The sequence below is a fragment of the Oxyura jamaicensis genome, chromosome 2 (assembly GCF_011077185.1).
Source record: "Oxyura jamaicensis isolate SHBP4307 breed ruddy duck chromosome 2, BPBGC_Ojam_1.0, whole genome shotgun sequence".
Lineage (NCBI taxonomy): Eukaryota > Metazoa > Chordata > Aves > Anseriformes > Anatidae > Oxyura > Oxyura jamaicensis.
In genome coordinates this window covers 119,400,438-119,415,114 of record NC_048894.1, presented here as the reverse complement: position 1 = coordinate 119,415,114, position 14,677 = coordinate 119,400,438, and the positions used below count along the sequence as shown (strand labels likewise).

The following is a 14,677-nucleotide window of genomic DNA, read 5'->3' as shown; positions in this document are numbered from 1 at the left end:
TCTGGTAGAGATCAAAGCCAACACGGTGGGGCCTTCAAATCACACACTCATTAAGCTCATTAAGTTTTCTATGAGGTACAGAGCTTTTCAGTTTGTACCAGACAAGCCCTCAGCTGAGTTTAGACTACAGAAAGCATGCATGAGGTATCTGAGCTGGCATGTCTCATACTTCAATGTGCTCCTGGTGGGTAGGTCACGCCGGTCTTTGCATAGCTCAGCACCAGGCCTGGGTCAGGTACTAACCCCGTGAAGTGAAGACATAGATGAGCACACGTCCTCCTGGCTGAGAGCCACATCACCCACTGCACCAGGCTCTGCCCAGCCCCCCTCCCAGGCAACGTCTCTCTCCCTGTGCTCACAAGAGGGCAGAATGGCTTGGGTTGGAAGGCACTTTAAAGACCACCTAGTTCCAACCACTTCCACTAGACGAGGCTGCTAGCAATTCCTTTCACCATCAAGTGAATGGACTATACTTACTCCCCAAAAATAAACATTTCTGCTCATCGCACCTTCATGGAAGCATCTTCTGTTTCTGCTGATTAGCGGTGAGGATTGAAGCACCGAAGTTATGACAGCTTGAGTTACCTGAGCTGCATGGTTCTTTCACCAGTCACATGCAAACTTGAACACAAACTAGGACTTAACACAAGGACAGCTGGGCAGGCATCCCAAAACCAATAGCTGGGAAACTCATTCTGGTTTTCACTGAAGGTGTACCCTAACATTCATTCAACAACTCATCCAGTCACCCTCCTGCACGACAAGCTTTTAATCCAAAACTAAGAGAACTTCAGTTTATGACCTTTCCTCTTCTCTAAGAATTTGCCCCAGGGAATTTATAAGCAGATGCTATCTTCCCTCTCTGCCCTTACTAAGCTACGCAAGCCAGTACAGCTTAAGTTCTAGCCTCCTGTCTAGCTCCAGACTATTCGTGCCCCATCATCCTTTTAGCCTGGATGCTCCTGTACATGTTCCACCAGGATTTAATCTTTTCTGTACAGAAGCGACCAGAACTGTGTACAATATTTGACATGAAATCTCTCCAATGCCTTGCATAATAACTTGCCTATCTCCACCGAAGAGATCTCAGTGAGCATCACATTTTCTTTCACTTTGTGTCCAGCATCAGAGTCCATCCCTCTTTGACTACAGCATTTGGGCCTTTTCCTCCAGGCCTGTTTTAAGGGATAACTGCCAACTGACAGCAGATATGTTGTTAATAATCACTCAGCAGATAATTTGTCTTTTAGAGCTATTTAACATCCTGTCATTCATATTGCTTCAGTCATCACAGACATCCAATTCCTCCTGTGCAACAATCCAGCCCTTCTCAGTGCTGACTGTGCTTCCTAACTTCGCCTCATCAGCAACCATCCCTAGCACAGTTATCTTACCCGAAAGAAGGAAAAGGAGCAGCCCTCCAGCAACACCTACCCAGAGCAGTAACTCCTCTATCCATGCAGCCAGAGTCTCAATTTTTCTCCTTTGGGCTGCTTACCATTCTTTAGCCAACTCCGCATTTCCAATTCAGTCATTTTCAATATAGCACCACAGTGCTCATGTAGAACTGAAGTCTTCTACTCCTTTTGTCTAGGACAATCAGTATTTATCCAGCAATAATACAACTTTAGTCTTCCATGACCTAATTGTGGCAAATCCATGATGCATTTTATCCTGTTTTCCACTTATCTTTGTGTTATTTAATTGCTTTTTTCCATTCCAAATTTGTTCTAAATCCTTGAATATCATTAAGACCAGAGCAAAGAGTCTGAATGGATTTCATTCTCTTCTCCTTTTAAAGTAAATACAAGTATAATTGTTTCGCTATATTGCTATCACCACCACTACACCCAACTTGACAGAAGACAAAACAACTTTCCTTTTTTTTTAACCTGGCTCTGAAGGAGTTGGCGCAGAACGCCAGAGTCCTAAAGCAGAGACTCTTTGCTTCCTTAGCTTGACAGCATTAAATCTGGAAGCTAGTATAAAATCTATTTTTGTTACTTCTGTATGTCAGTCTGTTTTTCTCCCATGTTCAAATCCTCTTTCTTCCCTACAGAAAGTTGGTCATAACTGGCTAATTTTGGAGGAGTCAAAGCCATGTATCCTTCAGCTACAGCCTGGTCCTAACAATATCACAACCAACTTCTTGTTTCCTCCCCTTTTTCTCTTTTCCCCTGTTCACCTTAAATTGCTTTGTGCTCTAGCTTTTGGCAACTTATAGACTATCCCTGTAGTTTCTGCTCTCTGATGATCAAACCTCTCCTTCACTTCATTCTATACAGGCTTTCTGGTAGCTTGTAGCTACCAGAAAGCTACCAGGTAGCTTTTTCAAGGTACTTACTCTTGCAGCAAGGTCTGTAGACCCTCTTCCCTCTTGGCAAACTTTTCATCCTGCTTAAAATGAAGCTTCTAAGCAGATGTACCTTTCATTTAAGACAGTCCAAGCATCTTTTTTTTTTTTAAATATAAAAAAAAAGAAACCTGAAACTCCTGTAGGCCTTCAGTCCAGTGGACTTCACAAACCAGTTCCTCTAACTTCTCCAAACTTGCCCTCCTGAAATAAAACTTCCTTGAAATAAAAGCAGTTTGTAGCTGACATATACTTATCCTTCAGTTTAATTTAAAATGATTAACTTGTGGCTAGTCAACACATATGCCTTAGGTCTTGCAGAACAGAGCCGTAATCTAGCAATGGGAAGCAAGATCCAGTGTCAGCCATGGAGACATTCCAGAACCAGAGTTCAGAGATAGAGCACCCAGCTCTGTGAAGGCTGCAAATACGAGCCTTAGTTTATTGGGCATTCCACTACAGTTAATGGTCAAAATCCACCTGATGATCCTTCGATCTACCAATACCCACTGCATGTCACTGCTTGGAAACCTACTTGCAAAATCTCACTGTGCAGAAGTCTTCCTTTTGTACGCTGCCGCCATATCTCAAATAGGTCCTGTAGCTCTGAGCAACAAAAACACGTCTGCAAGGCCACGTTTTATAATTTGACTCATTAAACAAATGTCACCCCTTCAGATTTTGGAGCATAACATGAACTTTTAGCAGCAAATGACCTTATACAAGACCACACCTGTGCTGAGCACCTCCAGCAGCAATCTGAGGTCACTCAGCTCAGATGCACCAGCAGCCCACCAGGAGCTGGGAAGGAGGGCACTGATGGACACGTGCTACAGCAGGACACGGAACGAACTGCTCCAGCAAAGTGACAGCAAATGGTCTCTGATGGAAAAACACCACTTCCATCTTGGCTTTAACTTGTGATACAGTTTTCTCAAACCCAACTGGGATGCCCTGGCCTGAGGGCAGCTCAGACCCTCCATGTAATGTATCGAGCTTGCTGGCATGGATCATCAGTTCTGTCAAGTCAGTAATCACACTAAAAAGCACATTCCTGGTATACCTGGTACAGATGGGAATCTCAGTATCATAGCATGACACATCAACCATCAAGACTGATTACTGACCCGTATAAAATGGGTCTGTGTGAGGGCACACAGCTCCACCACCTCTCCCAAACCAGGTCACGGCAAGGACCACCTGCCAGCCCCAAAGGACCACTGTTGGTCTCTGCACCCACCACCACCCAAAGGCACATCTCCCCTGGGAGCACATTCACACTGCCACTGCCTCCTGCTCTCACCACCATCCCACCAGCTCAAGGCAAGGCTTTGCAGAAGCAGGGTACTTGCCCACCCTTGGGACAGAGCAGTATGGCTTTAGAAAAGCAGTGTTGGCCCCCCACCAGTGAAAAATGCAACACTTTATATTCCAGAAGTGTTTTATTTTGTTAATTCTAGGTCCGTTGCATGCATGGGTGGCATGGATTACACTGACCCTTTCAGAGCTCTCAACATTTTTAAGTAAGTAGGACACCTCACGCTAGACACAAGGCACACTGTACACCCACTGCACACCACGCACCAAGAACAACCAGCAGGCTTTATCGGCAGGACCAAGAACAAGCTGCTTTATAAAAAGCCCAGTCCTTATGGCACATGAATATGGATGCAAAATGAACTGCAAGCACCAATCCTGACCCAGCACCACATTAAATCGATACGAGCGAGGTTGAACTGAAGTGACCCCTGCAAAGCAACCCAACAAATCAGCGGCAGATTCAAAAAAACAGAACAAGCATTTACAGCCGAGTGATAAAAGGTCCGTGGCAAAGATAAAAGTCGTCTTCCTGCTTAAAAGCACAATAGCCTTGTCATTTCAAGCACAAAGGACACGCTTCATCCTTACCTATCTGAAGGCTGTAACTGCAGATTTTACATACAGGCGAGGATCAGCACGCAAACTACAGCAACTGGGGTTTAAGTAAATTAACAATAATATTGCATGGCAAATGTTGATTTGCCAGCACCAGGTTTTTGGAAGTTTTAACCTGTCCTGCCCTCAAGGTGCCACACACACAGGACCCCAGGACACAAACTGCTCCAGCGCCTTCCCTCGCTTTGAGAGGTGCGGCGCTGCCCTGCCTGGGTCCGGGAGGGAGGAGGAATGGCCATTACACCAGTTACCTTGCGGAGCAGCCTCCTCTCTCCCCTGTGAAGCCTCCTCGGTCAGGGCAGCCCGTTCCCCCAGCCCGTTCCTCCCGGGCCACGCCACGAGCGAGGGATTTCGGCAGAGTCCGGCCGGGGGCCGGACCCAGCGCCCCGAGGGTGCGGGCACGGAGCCGGTTCCGCTTCATCCCTTCCCCGGCAGGTCGGGCTGGGCATGGCGAGCCCCCCGCCCGCTCAGCCCGACCGCGGGGGTCCGCAGCGGGGAAGAAAGAGCGGGGGGGAGGCGCCCGGTTCAGCCCCGGGCCCCGCCGATCCCGGGGCGGCAGCACGGCATGGCCCGGCCCGGCACGGCGCAGCCCTTACCGTCCTCGCGGAGCCTCCCGGCGAGGGGCGAGGCGAAGCCGCGGGGAAGAGCGGGGAGCCGGGGCCGAGGAAGCCGCCGCCGCCGCCAGCAGCAGGAGCAGGAGGAGGAGGAGGAGGAGGAGGAGGAGGAGGAGGAGGAGGAGGAGGAGGAGGAGGAGGAGGAGGAGGAGGAGGATCGGCAGCGGAGGGGAGGAGACGGGGGGTGGGGGAGCCGGGCGGCTGGTACCCGCCCGCCCGCCGCTTCCTCCCGACGCGGGGCCGGGCCGGGCTGTGCCGGGCCGCCTGTGGGGGCCGGGGCCCGCCCAGCGCCGCCGGGCCCTCACGGCACCGAGCGGCTGCGCCGCCGCCTTTGTTCGGCCCAGGGAGGCAGGGAAGGAGGGGAGGAGGGCGGCATGGCGGGCGTAACGCTGCCCAAGCGATCCGGGGTCTGCCCGGACAGACCCCGCTCACCTGGGCCGAGGGGTGCTGAGCACCCTGCCTGCCCTGAGGGCAGCCCGCACGCAGCCTGGTGGTGCCTGAGCAGCTGGCTGGAGGCTCCCCTCCCAAACTGTGGTTCCCACCCTCCTTTCATGAGGGCAAGATTCTTAGTATTGTGCACTTGGCAGCCACCAACAAGACGATTTCAGATGGCACCTTTAGCCCGTTGGCTGGGTGCACGTGTTTTCTTTAAAACACTCCCACTCATTTGCTTACTGATGTACGATCCAGTTGCCGGCTGAGCGTTGTGGTACCTTCTGAAAATACATCTCTTCACCATGCTCCATCCTTAGCCCCAGGCTTTTTCCCCCTGATTTCAGCTCTTGGGTTCATGTACTTGGGTGCTCAAGTCAACACACCCCCTGATTTCAGTTCTTCACTTCGAGTACTCAAGTCAACACAAGCTTTCCCTTCACACCAGTTGTAGTGGTAGAAAGGGGAGGACTTTCCCTTCTTCACTTCCCTCTTAAAAGAGACAAACTCTTGCATGAGGCCTTCTCCAAAGGGCACTTAGAGACTTCCATCACCTGGACAGAAGTGGTTTAACCTACAGGACCATCTACAAAGTGAACTTTTAAGAAACTGGTGACAAAACAAAACTAGGCTATCCCAGGTTTTTAAGACTGGGAAGCTGCTTGGCAGCCTTCCTTAAAAGCTCTTTACTCTGATGCTCATTAGGAGCCCTGCTGAGCCCCATTAGCACAAGATGGCACCTGGGAGTCCTCAGTGCTTGCCCAGAGCGCAGTGGCCTCTGCTCCCTGTGATGCAAGGGTCAGGATAGCACAAGGCTTTTGGTGTCCAGCCAATTCATGTTGTTTGGCACCACCTGAAGTCACTTTGACACTCCATGGACTCTTCAGACAACAGGCTATGATCAGCTCATATAGCTCTTGCCCCAAAATTACCCGTGAGGTGTCTGTTGCAAGGCATAGGTGCGTGGGGAAGGAAGAGAATGTGAAGCACTTGGGATACTTTCTGTAGCTGACAAGGACCTTCTGTTTCCTGCACATGTTAGCACTGCTGCATTAGAGAATGGGAAATAAACATATGTGACTTGAACCCAGCTTGTGGGTGGGATAAATCTTCATTTTTATTTCATATGTATATATAAAAAAGCAAGACTGATATCCTCCTGAACATTGAGGGGAAAAAAAAAAAAAAAAAAAAAAAAAGAGCCTGAAAATACAAAACAACGTAATAAACATGGAAAAGCCTGCCCAAACAATCAGGCAGCCTTAAACAAAGCCAATGTGCTAGAGGCATAAGCTACATCATATATCCCTGATGCTGCCAAGACCTGCTTGCTGCGTTACTCGCTGGGGATGGAAGCCAACCACCGGCCCCGCAGGCTGTGCTGAAGGGAGTCCCTGCCATGCAACGGGACACGCATCTGCCACATGCTCAGCATGCAGGCACCTCTCCTCGTGTGAGCAATTTTCGCAGGACGTGCATCTCGTCCTTCACTCTACAGAATGGGTGGCTGTGCTGGGAGAGGAAGAGGTAAATGCAGCTCACCCCGTTCTACATGAAAAATCAGGTGACGTGTTCTGGTCAGAAGATTCTTGGTCAAATCAGAGGCCTACCAGTATTTTAATTCCAGGCCAATACACAAACATTTGTTAAAGAACACTTCTGTTGTGTGCACCCTTCCTGATGAAAAAAAAGCAATGGTGTTGTTTTCTTACACTACCGAGCGGTAACTTTTTCACACCCATGCATCACATGATGGATAGCTTTATTAAATTATGGCACACTGTGCAGCTGCTGCCTCTGGGAAGAAGTATGGAATAATACAATTAATGTCTCGCCCTTTAATTTTAATAAAGCTATTAAAATATTCATTCTCACCATCAAGATCGGTGACAGCCGAGCCTCTGTCTCTGTAGACAGATGACTAACCCAATAAAGCAGTCAGTGGCTGGAGATCCCCCAGCTGCAAGGCAAGCCATAGACCTGAGCCATAGACATGAACGCCCGTGGACTTCACCGTGTTGCAAATCCTTTTAATGAAACCAGTACTCTGGCCCCAGGATGATGTTTGAGGGCACTTTAAAAGATTATCCTTGCACTCAGAGCTTTGTGTTTTGAGATGCTCTAGCTCCTGATTTACAAGTAGTGTCTGAGGCAAGAAACTAATTCTATGAACATGCACGTACCTGATTAAGCTCATCTGATTTAGTAAGACTGCTTAAAAGGAGAAAAATAAAGCATGTGCATAAGAAAATTTGTTTTCTGGAACTAATCTGGGAACCTTTGGAGATGAGCATAAAACTACCCAGTTCCAGTCTTATTTCTTCTTTACACTTACCTCCGAAGAGATAATTATAAAATGAATTAATCTTGTCAGTCCATTACAATACTTCACAACCTTCAAAAGGTGTTGAGATACAGAATTTTAAAAATCCAGCTGCTGATCATAACTGCCTTCCTAAACCCATACTCTTAGAAGACCAAGAACAAAGACTTTGTTGCTCTGATCAGTAGGTTTCCTCAGAAATAGCTGACACTGCTTAAAATAAACTTGCGTTAATTAACACAGGTTCTCAAGGTCGTGCTATAGTGCAGCACAGCTCACGGGTGCAGATGAGCTCTGCCCACCGTAAACGCTGTGTTGCTTTTCTTCACGCTCCCTGAACCCACCATCAGCAGCAAGTCTGCGTCTCACTGCTGTTTCTGAACCCGGGGCCTGCTTGTGTTCAAAGGGAATTTCAGCTGCATTTTGGCATTGTATGTGCCGTTCACAAAGCAGCAAGCAGAGGGAGGAAGCAGTCACCTGCGGCTGTGTGTAAGGACAACCGAGGATAAAGAAGCTCGGTTCTCTCTTGTTAGCTCTCTGGGCCTGGCTGCGGGATGTTTGGGTTTGGGATCTGTTCTGCTTGTGTAAATGCATGCGTAATGATCAAAACACATTTCAAAATGCAGATTGCTGCCTGGATTACTGTGGCACTCATGTTGAATTAGCCCCAGCTGCTCAAGTACTGCTTGACAAAGCTCTCCTCCCTACCGCTCTGCCCCCTATGCCTGTAGGATGCATTGGCTCTGAGTCCCACCAGTCCCCAGACCAGGAGGTGTGAACTGAAATCAGCAGCAGCCTGCAACAGCTGCACCAACATGTATGTTAGTATACTTGTTCTGAGTTAAACCCATGAGTAAGATGTGTACGTGGTCTCTGATCCTCGTCCTGGTCTGCCTGCTCAGCCCATCCATCTGCCGCAGCCGCACCTGGTGAGCTGGGGGCGAGGTGGCTGGAGAAAATCACAGTTTGAACCATCACAGCTGAATCAGCCAGCCCATGCTAGAACATCCCTGAGCTGTACGTTCAGCAAATCCCACTGACTGGTACTTCAGAAAAAAAGACTGAGCTCTCCATCCCTAACCCACGATACATCCAGCTGCTGGCGCTAACAAGGTGGTGCAAGATTCTGTAGTCCTGTATTTGAGCATTGGGAAGTAGTTTTTGAGCTAGTACTACTAGTTACTGGTAAAACTAGTACTAGACGAAAATATGTATACCCCATGAGCAACATGTCAGTGGGGCTACAAATGCTGTAAGTATTTAGGTGTAATGGGGAAAATGCTTTCTCAGTATTGTTTGAAATGGGGGGTAATGGCAAAAGAGAGGCGTGAGTCATGCTCAACCATTTTTTTGGTGCTCAAATGCCGTCATGGTCAAACGAGAAGTGAGCCAGAAAGCCCTTAGCTCCCTGAAACTCTCAGCACTATGCTGGAGGACCTACTGTTTTCTTCTCTCTCACTGCATTCTCCCTGCCAACTGAACGTGGCTGTATTTAGGATCCGCACAAGGATCATTTGTGTTCCCAGTCTTCTCCACTCTCCCCTTGGGCATCACATCCAAGGCTGTTACAGTTGTGTTTAATATCTGGTATCGGGAGGTGCGTGGAAGTAACCCCAGCCAAAATGGAGGAACTGAAAGGTGTGAGGACATGGCTGCGTCACTCAACATATTGCTTCAGCCCATGCAAGCAGAGAAATAAAGGTGCAGCTGCTCCTTTTCCCTGCATGCACATACTTTAGAAACACAGATCCATTAAAGCTGAGCCAGACAGATATCAGTTCTTTAATTAGGCTTGTCCTTTTAAGTGCCCCGGGAAAATTATTATAAGAAATACCATACGATTGCCCAAGAACAAATGAGATATGGTTTTAAACACCCTTTATTACTAACATTGCATAAGCATTCTAACAATCAAATCTAACAGTTTGTTATCATAGATGCAATCCCTTTGGCTTAGCAGTAGCAAGATGAATAGCATGTCATATCTGTTCTCAGCAAATAGCTGCCTGCCTTTGTAAACAAAACTGTCAGGACCGATTCTCCATACACATTTGCAAATTATATCCATTGGTTATGTGTCTTGCGGTGTATTTAAAATGCTGGCAGAGGAATGTTACCCACACAACCCTTTCATATCTTACCAGCACCTCAGCGTTGTCAAGGAACAGACACCTTGGGAACTATGGCTTGAATTCACCAGTGCCTCATGCAGGCCTCTGACGAGAAACCTGCTCATTATCTAGTTTACAAACATTCAAACCTAGCATGTAAATGCACTCCAAGAGTGTTGGCTTTGATTACTCCATTAAACAAGAATCACATGGCCTTATACAAAGTGTTTATGCACTTATTGCAGTCCTAAACCTGTTACAGACAGTAAGAAACTTTTAGCTTCGCGTCTGAACATCAGTTTGCTTTCTGTGTGTGTACCTGCCATTGCAAAACATTTTTGCAGTAGCAACGGGTACTTCACTATGCTTGTCCTCAGTTAAATCCATGAGTGAGAAGCATATGGGATATCTTGCCAGTCAGCCTGCTGTGAAGTTCACAGCCTTGCCTCCTCATCCCAGCGCCAGCATCTTCCTTACTGGCTGGCCTGCAGGAATTCACCTCAATTCTTTGTCTCCAGAATAGATAACAATATTGCTTCTTCACAGAGGGGGAGAGTAAATTAGTTAATGTGTGCCCTGTGCTCTTCAAATACACAGTGAGCTATGAGCCTAATATTGTGATTTCAGCCGCCCCAACCACCTTTGGCATTTCATATTTGTGTTTGTTTGTTTGTTCTGAAATTTTATTTAATCTGCATAATGCACAGAGGACAAAACTGATCATCACTGGCCTTTTTAAAAGTAAGAATTCCCTTCTTATGATTTTTGTATGGCAAAAAAATCATGTCTATCTCTTTAACGATGATAACATATCTTAAAATACTGGTATTTAAAATACTTATACTGGTGTTTAAAATAGTTATATTACAAAGTGCTGTAATTCTGTTGATTTCACTTACAAAAGTGGGCCTATTTTTCATATAAAAACATCCATCATGCTAATTTTGACATTTTCTGTTAATGATATGTAATAAAGAAATGTCATTTGAGCAGAGAGTTCTAATTAGTTGCCAATAACACAGTATAGTCCTTTGTAATTACAAATTCTGTATGTGAGGAGAGCTGCCTTGTTCTCATTATAAGGACTGAAACCACATAGCATCACATTTCTCGTTATCCTACCAGAGGAATGCAGGAGCACAGTAATGATTGCATTAGGGAACGGCGCATAATAACAGAATCAATAACAGATATAAAATGTGATGACACTAAACTGCGAAGAGAAATCTGCCCGTAGCAAAGCCACCACCCTGCTTGTGTTGTTCACGTCCCAGTGCAGCTCTCTGGTTGTTGCACAGCTCTTGAGCACAAGGGCAGGCGTCTCTTTTCTTCAGCTCATCAAGGCAGCCTGGGGAGTGATGGTACCAAGGGAGGGCTGGATCAGAAAGGGGAAGAGAAGGATCCAGCAGTTCCTACAGCACGCAATAAGCACCATGGGAGAGGTGCTATGGAAGTCATTTATTGCCTGTTGCGTGGCTTTCTCCTTTAATTACCAGGAGTTTCAGCATTCAAGATGAGCAGAGGTTGGTCAATATTGTCAAGTGTGACCAGGTTACAGTGCAGACATCAAATTGTGAATAAAGCCAGAAGCTGTGAGGTTCTCACCATTGCTAAAGCAGATCTATTTTTAATTCATATCTTGAAATGCAGCAGTAGCTCAGAAACAGCATGGGAAATAGAACAGAGCAGCACACCTTGTGTTCTCAACAATTAAAAATGGTTTGGATTGCTACAGCATTGATCCAGACAGCAGTGTTTGCTTTTCTGGAATAAAAATAAAAAGAAAAAGAAAAAGCTAGCCATAGACCTTTCTAAAGATGCATTTACTTCATTTCCTCAGGAAAGAAGGCCAGCTTTAAAGGGATCTCAGGAATTGTAAGGGAAAAGGAAAGGCTATTAAAACATGAGTGTGAAATGACTTATATGTAGAAATGAAAAATGTATTATTTAAACAACTATGTTAAGTCAAAGTAAAAATAAATTAATCGTAATGTTTATCTCATTGTATCTATTATCTTTGTACAATTTTATGAGGATAGGCCAGTTATACCAAAGTGCTTGCAATCAAAGTAACACACTAATGCAATGAGCCAAAATCTCAGTTAAAGGCTGTGTAAGGTAAAACGCATGAAACTTCTTATTGCCTTTATAGCTATGTGCATTTTTTTGTTGTTGTTTTTGTTTTCATATCATTAACACATCGTCTGAAGGAACAGGTGCCCTTTTCTCAAGAACTCACCTATCAGAATTCCTGCCCTGAACCACCTCTTTCCCATTTTTTTTTCCAGTCTACAGGAAGAGGGGACCAGAAAGCCAGTGGGTTAGGGCTACATGAGGTTTGACTTTCCTGCTTGCCCAGAGCTTGCAGCAAGGCTCCACACCCTCCCTGTGACCCAGATGGTGCCAGGATGCTGGGTGAGTTGTGGTGATGTCCCTCTGCAGTCAGACTGTCAGAGAGAGCTTATTTAAAGCAGTTTCTCAGAACATGAAACTGTCCCACCTTCCATAGCTTGCTTTTTCCTTCTTGCTTGGATTCTCCACCAGGAGCAGCTCAGTACAAGGCGGCCTTAATCACTGTCTAACCCCAAGTGTGCCATGCCTCCTGCCCAGGTACTCACCCACGGCGTTCCTCTGCTGGAGCTCCAGCTGCATTCCAAGCGCTGCTTCCACCCAGCCCTGCTTTCAGGAGTTCAGCAAATGCCCCGGCAGGGACAGATTAGAAAATATCCACCCAAGCTACTGCACTGGAGGTGCTCCGAAGGGGCTCGCCACCCCCATCGTTACCACCTCCTGCTGCTGGAGGTTACATGGATCGCACTTATATAGTGCGGGTGGGTGGTGACTGTGCCCCTTTCTGTGCTGGCTAATCTGAGACATCTTTTGACAGTTCAGACATGAAAAGATTTTGTTATTTTTTGAAATCTGGTGGTAGAGATGTTATACTCTGGGCCAGAGTGTCAGTGGAGGCTCTGCGGGGACGCACGCATTCGAAGTGACAAGCGGTGAATAGCTGACATCAGGCATAAGTAATAGCTGTGTTCTGACTTTGGTATGTTATTCTTAAAAACAAAACAAAACAAAAAAAGAAACACAACAGTCTGTGAATACAGTCTACTTCTGTTAGCCTGAAAGGAGGGAAAGGGGATGCAGGAAGAATACAGAAGAGAGAAATGAATAACCAAAAAAAAAAAAAATGTAGAAAAAGCAATCAGAAGAAAGCTAATATAGAGCAAATGGGAGAGGATCGATTAAAAGAGATGATGTAAACATAGAACTGGATCAAAACTAATGTAGAATTGCAAGAAGGCAGGAGAAAAATTGAGGATGAAAGTATTCACACCAATGCAGGTAAGGAAAAAAAAAAAAAGAGAAGATACACAGAATCACAGAAATATAGGGGTTGGAAGGGACCTCAAGAGATCATGAGGTCCAACCCCCCAAAGAAAGCGTTTGCAAACTTCCTCTGAGTTACTGCATACAACCAAAATGACTCCAGCACCCTAGAAAATATGGACTCGATTTTGCAAAACAAGTGTGTGCTGAAGTCCCATTGACTGTGAGACAGCCTGTTGTGAAGGTTAACAAGAAATCTGTGAAAAGACTTAAAATACAGAGCAGGAGTGGGTGGGGCAGTGGGTATGTGCAGCTCAGAAGCAGTTTGGATAGTGAAGAAGTCGCACTGTAAGACAAATATTATCTTTAAGCACCACAGGAACAATGCAGTTATTTCACCAGTAGAAGAGTTATGCAAAGGAAGACATTTGAATGAACTTGTGGGCCTCTTTCAGTGACTGCAGTGAAGCTGATGACTGTATTTCCATTCAGACATTTTGCTTTTCTTTGTTAATCATCTGTAGAACAGAAATGGTGATGAGAGCAATAAGCTGTGATGTATGTACTTATGCTGTGTTCTTTCTCTACACACTGCCCATTGTTTTCTCTGAAAGGTATAATCTAGCAGGGCAGAAATCTATAAAGTCACTGAAGTATTTTTCAAAAAGGAAATATTTTACGTCAGAAAACCAGAAGAAGGAGAGCTGAGAAGCTCCCAGGACAGTTCAATGGCTGAAGCAGAGCATCAGCTCGCATGTGGTGGTCTCATTATCACCCTCAAACCGCACTTTTACGTACAAGAGCTGTCAGGTAAAACATCACACTTTTTCAACATGCTGAACATAGTAACAGGAGAAGCGTATGCGTCAGCATGTTTAGGCATCATGAATCACTGAAGAGCCACAGTGCCCATCCATCAGACAAAAATACAGCATTTTAATACCGTGTTTTGGAACTGAAACATCAACGGCCTGCCTTGTGTCCTTGGCTGTTCATAGGACTTACTCAACTATACCAGAAAAAGACACAGGTTAAATTTGTGGAAGGGGATGGAGCCAAGGCTGGGTACCACAGGGCAGTGACTGCACCCAGCTCTGCTTCCTGAGCAGCCACAGGTGCCAAAGAACTTCCCAAAAACATATGCTACATTTTCACAGCTGTAAGTGGAAAAAAAGATTTCTGTGCTACTCTTCCTGGTGTTGAATAAATATTTGCTATTTCCTCGGTTCACATGGCCTCTGCAAAAATATGATATGATAAAGTTTGTGAATAGCAGGGAGATCTTGGGTAGAAGGCATCACACACAGCTCGGTATTAGCACGAGTATTGTACATTAATTTAACTAAGGGAGTATGATACTGCTTAACTGGCTGTCATGTGAAAAAAATAAAGTATTTATTTTTCACCAAATAGATTATTTGTAGATATTTGGCAGAAATGGCAATGACTTAAGGAATTATCTTTAAAAGTGTGTGCAAAATAACTATAAAAGAGGCTTTCATGAGGAAAGGAACGCTATGCAGAGGCATAGGAAGGAAGGAAGGAAGGAAGGAAGGAAGGAAGGAAGGAAGGAAGG

At 45.8% G+C, this 14,677-nt stretch overlaps 1 protein-coding gene across 2 annotated transcripts in view; it reads right to left on the bottom strand.

The window, feature by feature from the left end:
- Window positions 1–5,021, bottom strand: part of FAM110B (family with sequence similarity 110 member B) — a 109,709-nt gene extending 104,688 nt beyond the window's left edge. Inside the window, exon 1 of one of the 2 annotated variants that reach the window (XM_035317945.1) lies at window positions 4,885–5,021. The gene's annotated coding sequence lies outside the window, so the exon portion shown is untranslated. The remainder of the gene's footprint in view (window positions 1–4,884) is intronic. The other variant, XM_035317950.1, reaches the window with a different exon arrangement.
- Window positions 5,022–14,677: the final 9,656 nt, after the last annotated feature.